Source organism: Apteryx mantelli, chromosome 16 (assembly GCF_036417845.1).
Source record: "Apteryx mantelli isolate bAptMan1 chromosome 16, bAptMan1.hap1, whole genome shotgun sequence".
Classification (NCBI taxonomy): domain Eukaryota; kingdom Metazoa; phylum Chordata; class Aves; order Apterygiformes; family Apterygidae; genus Apteryx; species Apteryx mantelli.
The window spans coordinates 21,581,753-21,592,080 of NC_089993.1; positions in this window are offsets into that span (position 1 = coordinate 21,581,753).

A 10,328-nucleotide genomic window follows, 5' to 3' on the forward strand; every position below is an offset into this window, starting at 1 on the left:
TGCTGCTATTCACTTGCTATGTTGCTACAGCAAATGTTTCACTCTGCAGGGAGTGGGGCAGGATGGTCAGGCATTTCCTCTTCAGCAGACTTGTTTACAAGCAGCTACATGTGGGGTTGATCTACTCGAGGAGTCAGAATTGGGGTGAGGGGATAAGATGGGGCATCTCTTCTGCTTTATTCTGGCCAGTTTCGGGGGTGAGGCAGTTTTGCAATATACTTTCTGTGTGAAGAAAAGCCTTAGCCCAGCCCCCTTATACCTGCAATAGCTTGTTTTTCCTATAAATCTTGTTGCCTTCCTGTCTCAGGGCTTCAGACTACTGTCATTTCTCTAGCCCTGGGGATAGCATTAAAACATCGAGTTGCATGACTTTATTGATAATCTCCATCTCTCTGGCCAGAACTGGGGAAGGGCAGCTTTGATCAAGAGCGCTGGCTGGAAGGTGCTGTGCTCCGAGCCAGGCAACAGTCCTTTCAGGTGCAGTCTGCAGAATTGATCCACGTGGCTTGTCCCTGCCTCGGAAAGCTGGCAAGAGTCTGGCAGGGAGCCCAGCATCACCCGTGATATTGGAGCTCCAGTTAAAACGAAAAATGTGCACGTAAGAGACTGTTCTGCCTTTTCTCTGATTGCACTGAGCTTTAAGCTGCAGAGCTGGCCCCTGTAATCACTTCCAGCAGCCGGTGCTAGAACTGGCGCCCAGCTGCTGAAGTTCCCCAGCCGACTGGAGTCCCCACCGGTGACAGCACTGCTGCCCTGCAGGGCTGCAGCTGGGGAGCTGGGACATTGGGGCACCACAGACTGCTTCCAAAGGGGGTGTGAGAAGGAAGCAGACGCTGGATCTCCCTCAATATTCCCAGTACAGGGAGCTGCGCCTGCAGGGGAGGGGGTTTGGTGGCCGCTGTTCCCATCCGAGTCTGTGGGCACTGATTCTTCCTATTTGGGATCTTGTTACAAATGCCTCTGCTCTCTACTGCAGCCTGGCCTCGTGCATGCCTTTTCTCCCTGGCTGGTGGGTTTCCGAGCTCGTGACTTGCTGCGTATGGCGCTCACTACCTGTCTGCTGCCCACAAGTCTGAGTCTGTTTTTGGAGAGCAGCTATCCGTGGTGGCCTCCAGTTGAGAGCACACCAGCTCCTCAAGGTAAGCGTGGTTGTTCCTGGGGCAGCACCAGTCTCGGCATTAAGGAACCAGTTTGCCGAGTCCCCAGAGCTGCAGGGCATGGGGGATGTGGCTGGGGGCTCTGGCTTCGTTTTTCCAGTCCCGCAGCAGAATGGCTGAACTTAGGAATGACATGAGCAGGGTCCTGCCAGCATCAGGGGCACTTGATATGGCAGCGTTAAGTTACTAAATTAAGTGGTTGCTATAAATGAATGGACTGTGCCCCCTGATGCAAAGGGAGCTGTGTTTACGGGCCTGGGAAGACTGAGGTCACCCATAAATCTCCCCTTGGGCCCCAAATCACACGTCATATGATGAGCTCTTGCCAATCTACCATGACCCAGCTATAACTTGTGGGAATATTGAGGTTAGCTTGTTTACCAAAAGCCATGCTGCATTACTGCTTGCCCGGGAGTGTTCCTTGGGGCCTGAGGGGGGATATGTGGGCACCACCAGCTCATGCAATGTAATCGCAGATGCAGAGGGTCTGGGGCATCCTCAAGTTTGGTCCAAGCTTTGTCCTGTCCCTCTGGAAATAGAGAGCCGGAGCTGAACCTCCTGGGGCAGCCCATGAGGGTTGTTGAGTGGAAAGAGAACACCTCGTGATTGCACTGGGCAGTCGCAGGAAACAATGAAAGCCATATTTTCATTACGTATGGGAGAGCATAATTACTTCATGTCTTGTATGGAAATGGGGATGACAGATGTCATATTAAATCATGGGGTCATCACTTATTTATAGGTGATTACATTAAAGATATTAATATAGCCAAAGGCTTTGCAGAATTAGAGTTAATATATTTTTGTTTATTATATTTGCCAATATTTCTCCAATCTAGCCAGGTTTTTATGGCCATTTATTAAATAGAGAGCCCACTGCAGTTCCCTTAATCTAGCTGGGAGGGTAGTGAGAGGACAATTGGAAAACACTTGAGAACTTTGATCTTCAAATGATTAAATTTTATTGCTGCTTTGTTTATGAGGAGTCCATTGTAGGTGCTTTGTGCTCTTTGAAATGAGGCAAGGGTAAGTTAGGACTTGAGTGGTTATTAAATCTAGGTCAACAGGGGAGGCCAGGTCTCGGTGCAGAACATGGGCCTGCAGATGTTTGGCTCGTCAGCCAGGATTACTGCTGTGCTAAGCCAGGATTAGATTACTGTGAAACGAGGCAAAGATTTCCGACACCCTGGGGGAGCTCAGGAGCGGTGGTGCCCTCTGGCCAGGTCTTGCCGCGCTGTGGGGATGCGATAGCTTTGCTGACCCTCGTTGTTCTCTGCTTTGTCTCTGCACCCCCGCAAGTCTGATCTCGGGGCCGGAGAGGGTGCCTGCCCCGAGGAGCTTGCCCTTGGGACCTGCCATGCGTTTGCACACAGATGCTGCGGTCCCAGCCGTGCTCGGGCAGTTCCCGTGCGGCTTTGTGCTGTTTCTCCTTGCTGCTCCCCGTTCAGCCCTTCCCTCGGTGCCACTGCACGCCCCCGGCCCAAGCTGTGCTCTGTCCCGGCGTGCTGCTGTGGCAGCAGACCCTGCGGGAGCAGCTGCACCCCCTGAGCCCCCATGTAGGCGAAGGGGTTTGCAGAGCTCTGTTTCACCCTGGCTGCAGCTGTGCTGGAGGCTGGGGCTGCAGCCGGTGCCCTGGCTGGTGAGACCGTGCTCCGGGCTTGCGTGGGGTGCAGCAGCCCCTCTTCCCTCCCTGTGAATGCAAAGATTGGCTCCGTTGCTTTCGCAAATGCATTTCTTGAATGAGGAGTGACAATTCCCACCCTGCATCGAGCTCCCAGATTCGTGCTGGACTTCACCCTTTCCTCTGGTGCTCAGCCCACACAGCAAGTTCAGAAGGACCCCAGTCGTGGTGCTGCTGTTATCCCTCGAGCACGTGTGCTGGCCTCGGAGCCAAGGTGTTGCAGAGGAGAGACACGGGCCCTTTGCAGTGGCGTCAGGTGCATGGTAAAGCATGAATGGGGCTGGGGCTGGGGCTGGGGCTGGTCCTTGGCTGTCTCTGCAGGGGTGATGTCTTTACGAAAGAAATCCCCAGGAGAAGGGGCACTGCCCCGTTCCCACTCTGCCCCGGTAAGCTCTATTTTAAGGACACAGTCCAGTTCTTGCTCCATCAGAGAGCACAGGCCCTGCCGAGGGGTCGGTCTGAATTCCCCTGCAGCGCTGTGCAGAGATACGGGTGCATTTGTGAATGATTTGCCTGCGGAGCGTGTGCAAGCAACCTTCGCAAGGCCCTCGCCTTCCTGCCAGCGTGAAAGGTCGCCGTGATTAGTACGGGGCAGCGGTAGGTGCGGGCTGTGCGGCCTCGCTGCCCCAGCACCGGCCGCGGCCCTGAGCGCAAGCAAGCGCTCTGACAAACACCGTGTGCATGGGGGCAACCCGGGCTGCTTCCGCCGCCAGGAGCTCTGCCCCCGGGAGCCCAAACGCGTGGGCTGGTCGGGCCGCAGGGCAGGAAAGCAGCAGCGTTCCTGCCTTGCCAGGAAGGGGGTTAGTTATGCTGATTGCAGAAGACAAGGGCAAGGTAAATAGATGTGCGAGTAGTTGCCCGTTCCCTGGAATTAGGTGCTGTGTTTTATGATATTTTATTAACACCCAGCTGCCTCTCTGAGAGCCAGAACAAAACCTAATCTTTGGAGGCCGTCAATAAATTATAACATATTAGGCACTGTCATCGGTACCCTTGGACTCCTAAATTTTGTTCTAATTAGAGTATCACTTTTCCTTTCTCAGCACTTTTTCCCCTCTGCTGGGTATCGATCCTTCCTCTGTGGGGATCTGACCAACTGTTGACAATTTATGGTAACATAAAACTAGTACCTCTTACAGCAAAAACACAGCTTTTAATAAAAACCGCTGACACCAGCCTCTTGCTGGCAGCCTAACCTGATTACCAAATGGATTTAGCAGTTAAGGCTGTGCTGATACCCTGGTCATTTTGCACATAGGGATTTTTACTGTAACGCTTAAAAGGCTTTCAATTGTCATAATATTTCATAAATACATATGTACCTAATTGAAAGCTACGAGGCCGATAGGAAGTATCAAGAGAGCTATTGAAACCTTGTCTGGCTCAGGGATGCTCGCAGCTTTTTTAGACAGTTAATTGGGGCATCTGCAGGGCTTGTAAGATTGAGTTCCTGATAAAAATCACTCTGTCTGACAGGGAGAAGTTTACGTGCAGGTTCTTATCATATGCAGAGAAGAGATTGATGATACTTGGGAGCTCTGGTGCGCTGCCATTAACATCCGAGTGCAGTGCAGTGCAGTGCTGTGCTGATAAGAGGTGCTCCTCGGGCGGTGGGTCAGACCGCTGAGGGTCCTCTGGCTCTTGCTGTGCTTCACGGGCTTTAGAGGTGGCTCCGTCTCCTCCACTTTTACGTTGAAAAAGCCCCTACTATGGATTTGAAAAGAGTCTAGTCTCACCTTGGTCCTTACCTTGGCTCTTCCCTGAGGAAAGCTGCTTGGGAGCTTAGAGCTGGTGGTTGCTCGATTAAATTGGAGCTTTTGAGAAGACTTTGTGCACAGCCCTTCAAGTGCTGGTGGTGCCCGTGCCTTGTCCTCCTCCGAGCTGCTGGCCCGCAGGGTGGGAGGCTCCGGTCCCCGCGCGCCGCAGTGGCTGCCGTGGCCCGACGGCTTGTGCCAGCGCTGCCTCCTGGAGAGCGCTCCGGCCAGGAGGGATGGGGCCTGCACGGTCACGGCCGTGTCTGTCTCCTGGGCAGCCCAGACAGCAGGAGCCTGAACGCTGCCGACGGCGAGGGGTGTCCACTGTGCCGGCTGGGAAGCCGGTCTCGCCGTTCCTGCCGTGGCCGCGCGGGACCAGCTGGCACGGGCAGCGCCAGGATCCTGCCTCGCGGACACGCTGCTAGCACAGATGTTTCCTTACGGCAAGCTGCTGGTGTAGGGTGGGCTGGCAAAGCGCATCTGCTTTGCTGCGCTGGCAGCCGGCGGAGTTGCCCTTTGCCGGGCGCTCGGCGCCTCCGGCTGCCTGCTCGCGACACGCCGGCATTAACTTTTCATGTAGCTGCTGAGCGGACACGCGTGCTCGTTTAGCTGGCGCAGACTGGTCAGGGACATAATGAGCGACATGCAGAAGCGTTTGGAAGCATCGTCCTGGTGCCGGGTTTGGAGAAGGGAGACGGGCTGCCGCCACAAAGCAGATAACTTAATAATTCCTGGGATTGTTTGTTTACCAACTGAAGGCCCTTTTCCTTCCCACCCTGGCTACGAGTGTTAATTAGGTTGGAACTAGTCCTGCCCCCTGTGCTGGAGCCGTTTCAGTCGGGGAAGTGAGCGTGCCGTTGGCTGCTGGAGCAGTTTGTCAAGTCACTCGCATGGTCCTTCTTCCACATTAGTTTAAGCCAGTGAAAAAATAGTAAGAAATCTCATGTCTAACGTAATGACATGAATTTTGTAGTAAACGAATGCATTGTGGATGGCTGTATATTTCCACTCAGTCCGAACAAACCGTGATGAATTGATCCTTCCTAAAGGTATTGAATATTTCTCACGCTATTCATCAGCCCCACGACAAATACCTCTGTCAGCCCCAGCTGACATCCTATTTTAAATACCTCTTCCAGGGCACTGGTGTAGAGGAGTGGCTGCTTGGGAAACAGGGACCTTATCATTTTTTAATGCCCTGCAGTTCTCGGGCTTATGGAATATTTATAATGATGTTATTTACCAAACAAGCTGGTGTGCTTGCAGGAACCCCTGGCTGGCTACTCCGTGTGCATCTCCCATGGCCGTTCCCGTGGGCGGCTGATGGCCCCGTGGGCATGTAGTCCTGACAGGGCCAGTCCTGGCCCAAAATGCCGCAGAGTCGCAGGATGGTCAGGGTTGGAAGGGACCTCTGGAGACCATCTAGCCCAACCCCCCTGCTCAAGCAGGGTCACCTAGAGCAGGTTGCCCAGAACCGTGTCCAGATGCCTTTTGAGTGTCTCCAAGGAAGGAGACTCCACAGCCTCTCTGGGCAACCTGTGCCGGTGCTCAGTCACCCTCACGGGACTGGAGGGAGGTAGGTGGTTCCCAATACGTGTTGGGCTGAAGGCCCTTGCCTGGGTTTCGGTCTCGTCCTCCCTCCTCCGTGCTGTGTCCCTGGGGCCAGCCAGGAGCGGCGGCTGCTTCCGAGCTCGTGGGCCGGGAGGCGATGGTGGGGATGGAGCTGGCGGAGGAGGGCTCTGGCTTGGGGAAGCCTCCGAAACCTTTTGCTTGCTCCGGAGCTGAATCCCGCGGGGGCCCCTCCAGAGCCTTTCGCCACGCCGCAGGGAGCAGCGGGTGTGCGGGGACCAGCGTCGGTGTTGGTTCTGCCGGGCTTTTCCTTTGGGAGGTCGCACCCCGCTCCGGCCCCGGAGCGAGGCTTCCTGCTGCGTTTTGGGGCCGCGAGGGAGGCCCGGGGCCCGGGTGGGCTGCCCTTCGCCCCTGCTCTCCGGGGGCTGAGCGCCAGCAGCAGGATTGCCGCCCTCCGGAGCCGCTGCTGCTTCTCCTCGGCTGTGCTGCTATTCCCACCTCTTCCCGCTCGTTCCCTCCCAGCCCCTGTTCCAGGGCTAAAGGGACAGTCTCCGTGTAATACATCGCTATCAGCTTGTTCTTTGGGGTGTCACAAATACTGTAACATCTGCTCTCCGTGCCATTTGCTTCCATCTAATTCTTTTTTTATTGAAATGAGTTTAAATTGTCTGAGAATATATTAGATTACACTTTCCCCGAGGTTAGCACACTTGTATAGATGTGAATAAACTGCACAGTTAGCAGCACTCACATGCTCTCTCGCTCCCTTTTTTAATCTAAAAGAAGCCAGCTCCCTGGAGAACTGGCGCGTTTCCTAACGACCTTAATGAGTTTCCATAGCTGAGGTCAGATTATCTAGAAAGGCTGGTAATGGCAGGGCAGGAAGGTGGTTCTCTGCACTGCTGCGAGTCTCTGATAGCTTTGTACTCTAAACTGTAAATAAAGCAGAATTTGATAGCTCTGCCTGGATCCGTGATGAATACATTTTCTGCTTTAATAGGCAGAAGTGTATGTATTGCAAAGCAATTCATGAAGACCATATGACAGTCTTTAAGCATTTTAATATTTTGCAAATGATTTATCATTGGTAATGAGCAGATGATATACTCCACTTCAAGGGTATGGATTATCTATTAAAGCCCCCATGTAAAAGGCAGCTGCAAATGACATATTGCTAACAGAAAATGGAAATACAACTTATCTTTTGTTTAACAGGAGGGGTCAAGAGCCTCTGCCACAGTTCAGGAGATAACCTGCCTCTTCGTTCCCTCGCGTAATGACGTCTGTAAATATCTCCTGCGCGCGGATATTGTGCCGCGCCGGCTCTGATCCTGCCCCTGCTCCCTGCGCGCTTCCCGCGGCTTCGGCATATTGAGCCGGAGCTTATTTAGTGCTTAGTTAAGAGCTGAGGGTAGCATTGATTCACTCGCTCCTGCTAGATTAGTCTGCTGTCTGTGATATCCCCTCTCCAGGGCTGTCTATGCTCTGAGTAGTTTGGGAGAAGTCCGCTTGCTTATTTATTTCTTTATAAAGCAATTCATAAGACGGGGCCGCAGAGCGGCTCGGTGCCGCGGCTGTGACGGGGCCTTTGCTCCCTGTCCGCACGCTCTTCTCCCCGCTAGCCGGTCTGTCGCCTCTCCCCCTCTTCCAGCTCTGCACGGGGCGGCATGACCCAGCTGATAGATGCTTCCAGCTCGGTGTCCCACTGGTCTCGTATGCGACCATTATCCCACTTTCTGCATTATCCTGCACTTTTCTGTCCTTTTTCTCGGGCATCCGAATGTTGTCTGTGTTGCCTTTGGAGCGTTGTTGCAGAGTGACAGATGCTTTCTTTCAGCCGACCGCGCGGACTCCAAGGTCTTTTCCTGGGTGGTTACAGTTAATTTAGAATCCATCACGTCCGAACGGTTCAAATGGTTCGCTTTAGAGCGCTCCACTGGGCGTTCATCTGCGCAGATCTTTACTTCTGTCCCCTCGCGGGTCTGCCTGGGTTTGCTAGCTCCTTCCAGGATGGTGGATCGGATTCGGCTCTTGATGCCGGTGCCAATCTGGAGTGGCTCTGTTCCCCTCTCCGGGTTTGCTCCAGGAGGACACCGGCATGGCTGCACACAGAGTTTGCATTACGGTGAGCAGGGCATCGTGAGGAGCTCCTCGTGGCCAGGGGCGTTTCACATCTAACGCGACGGTGCTAGTGAAGCAGGTTCTAGTCTTGGCTGGGTCGTGAGCAGGCGGCGATGAGGAGGGAGCGCGTTACCTGAACGCGAGCTCTGCCGGAGCGGCTGGAGCAGCCGCGGTGGGATGTGGGCCCATGGAGCCGGAGGTGAGAAGGAGCGATGGCCGCATCCGAGCAGCCCAGCTCGTGGCATGCTGTCCTGCTGTGGGACAGGGCAGCTGGCTGCGGCGTGCCGGCTGCTGCCTGTTGCTCTCGGGCACGCTCGCTCCCCTTCTGCTCGGCAGCTCCCCTCTCGGCTGTGCTCCCCGGCGATTTTGGGGCTGGCGGGGGGCGACGGCAGCTGGGGCGCTTGCGCAGCCTGGCCTGGCCCCCATGCAGGAGGAGCAGGGTTTTCACCCAGCGGCCTGCAGATTCCCTCCGGGTGATGGGGCTTCTCTGGTCTACCCAAATCCCCAGGGTCTCGGGGGCTGGTGCAGCCAGGGGCAGAGCTGCTGGACCTGGGGTGCTCCGACCGCTGCTGCAGGAGGAGAGGCTGCTCCAAGCCGAGGGCTCCAGCACACCGGCCCGGGATGTGCAGGCTCCGGGGACGTGCAATGCCGCAGGGCCCCCGCAAACAGGGAGGGAGCGTTGGGTGACGTTGCACCGGGAGGGGGTGGCGGGACGGGGAGAGGACGCCGGCAGCCCTGCAGGTGCAGGTGCATCACCCCGGCGGGGAGCGCAGCGCTGTCCCCAGTCGGGCTGCTCTGCGTGGCCCCTCGGGGTCCCCTGCCCTTTCCCACTGGGAAGCAATTTCTCTGGATGTGGCTTGTCAGTGCTCACCTGTGGGAGCACCCGTGCAAGCACCTGTATGCCTGAGCATGCGTGCTGGCCGGGAGAGCCAGCCCGGGCTCGCAGACATAGGCTGTCCTGGCTGTGAATGTCGTAAATAGAGCTCGCGCCTAGGTATTAATTCATTTTAGAGGGTTTTCTTGTCGTATGGTAAAAAGTAAAATTGTATTTCTCTAGCATCTGTAAAATGGTGCAGTAGGCTGTCCTTGAAACTGAAATCATTGGATTTCTTTAGGCTAACAGTAGAAAACAGTAAATCAGCATGTGGTTTAATATTCACCAGTAATTTTACTTCCTGTACAGACAAGCCTTGATCCCAGGGAAAACTCTGCTCCGGTGCGGCAAGAGCTGCAGCTGCCCGCTCTCCCGTTGAGCCGCTGTTGGAGAGGGAGCAGGGCTGTCCCAGAGCCTAGATCCTGCGGCGGAGCGGCCGGCCAGCACGGCGTGCATGGCAGAGCAGCGGGGAGGTCCCGGAACCGCAGCCGGCCACGGTGCCCAGGATGCTGCGCTGGTGATTCGTGAGGTGCTGTCGCAGGCCCTTGCCCGGCTGCTGCGTTTCGGCTGCCCGTGCCCCGTGCTGGCATGACCGTGTGCATATGTGTGTATGGAGGGTGCTTGTTGCACACGCGTGTGTCCCTGCCACCGGGAGGTGCTGGTGGAACGGCGCTGATCCGCGTTCGTGGGGATGCGCGCGGCAGCCCCGAGCGGCTTCCCCGGGCGCCCGGCACCTTGCAGACTGGTCTGTCGCCTGTAATTGAATCTGGTCTGTCGCGGATTAGCGCAGCAATCCGCCGGAGGAGCCGGGCGTTGCTGCGCCATCATCTCCGATAGCGCCTCCGCCGTGCCGCTGCAGCCGGGGCTGCTCCTCCGCCTGGGAAGGAGCCTGATGCTAATCTGCCCAGGCGGCAGTTCGGCTGCTCGAGATGGTCGTGCGCCGCGTTTGCAAACAGCGGCGGAGGGAGACGTCACCCAGGCAATCGCGCGGCTGCTCGGGGCTCCTGAACACGCGGAAACCTGAGCCAGGGCCCCGCGGAGCGCTGCCACTCCGGGCCCCTGTGGCGGGATCGGCCGAGCCCTGGCTTCTCCCTGGGGCTGGGAGACGGGGGGCGGCACGGGGGTCTCGCCAAGCGAGAGCTGCTGCCGCCTCTCTGGGACAGAGCAGCTGG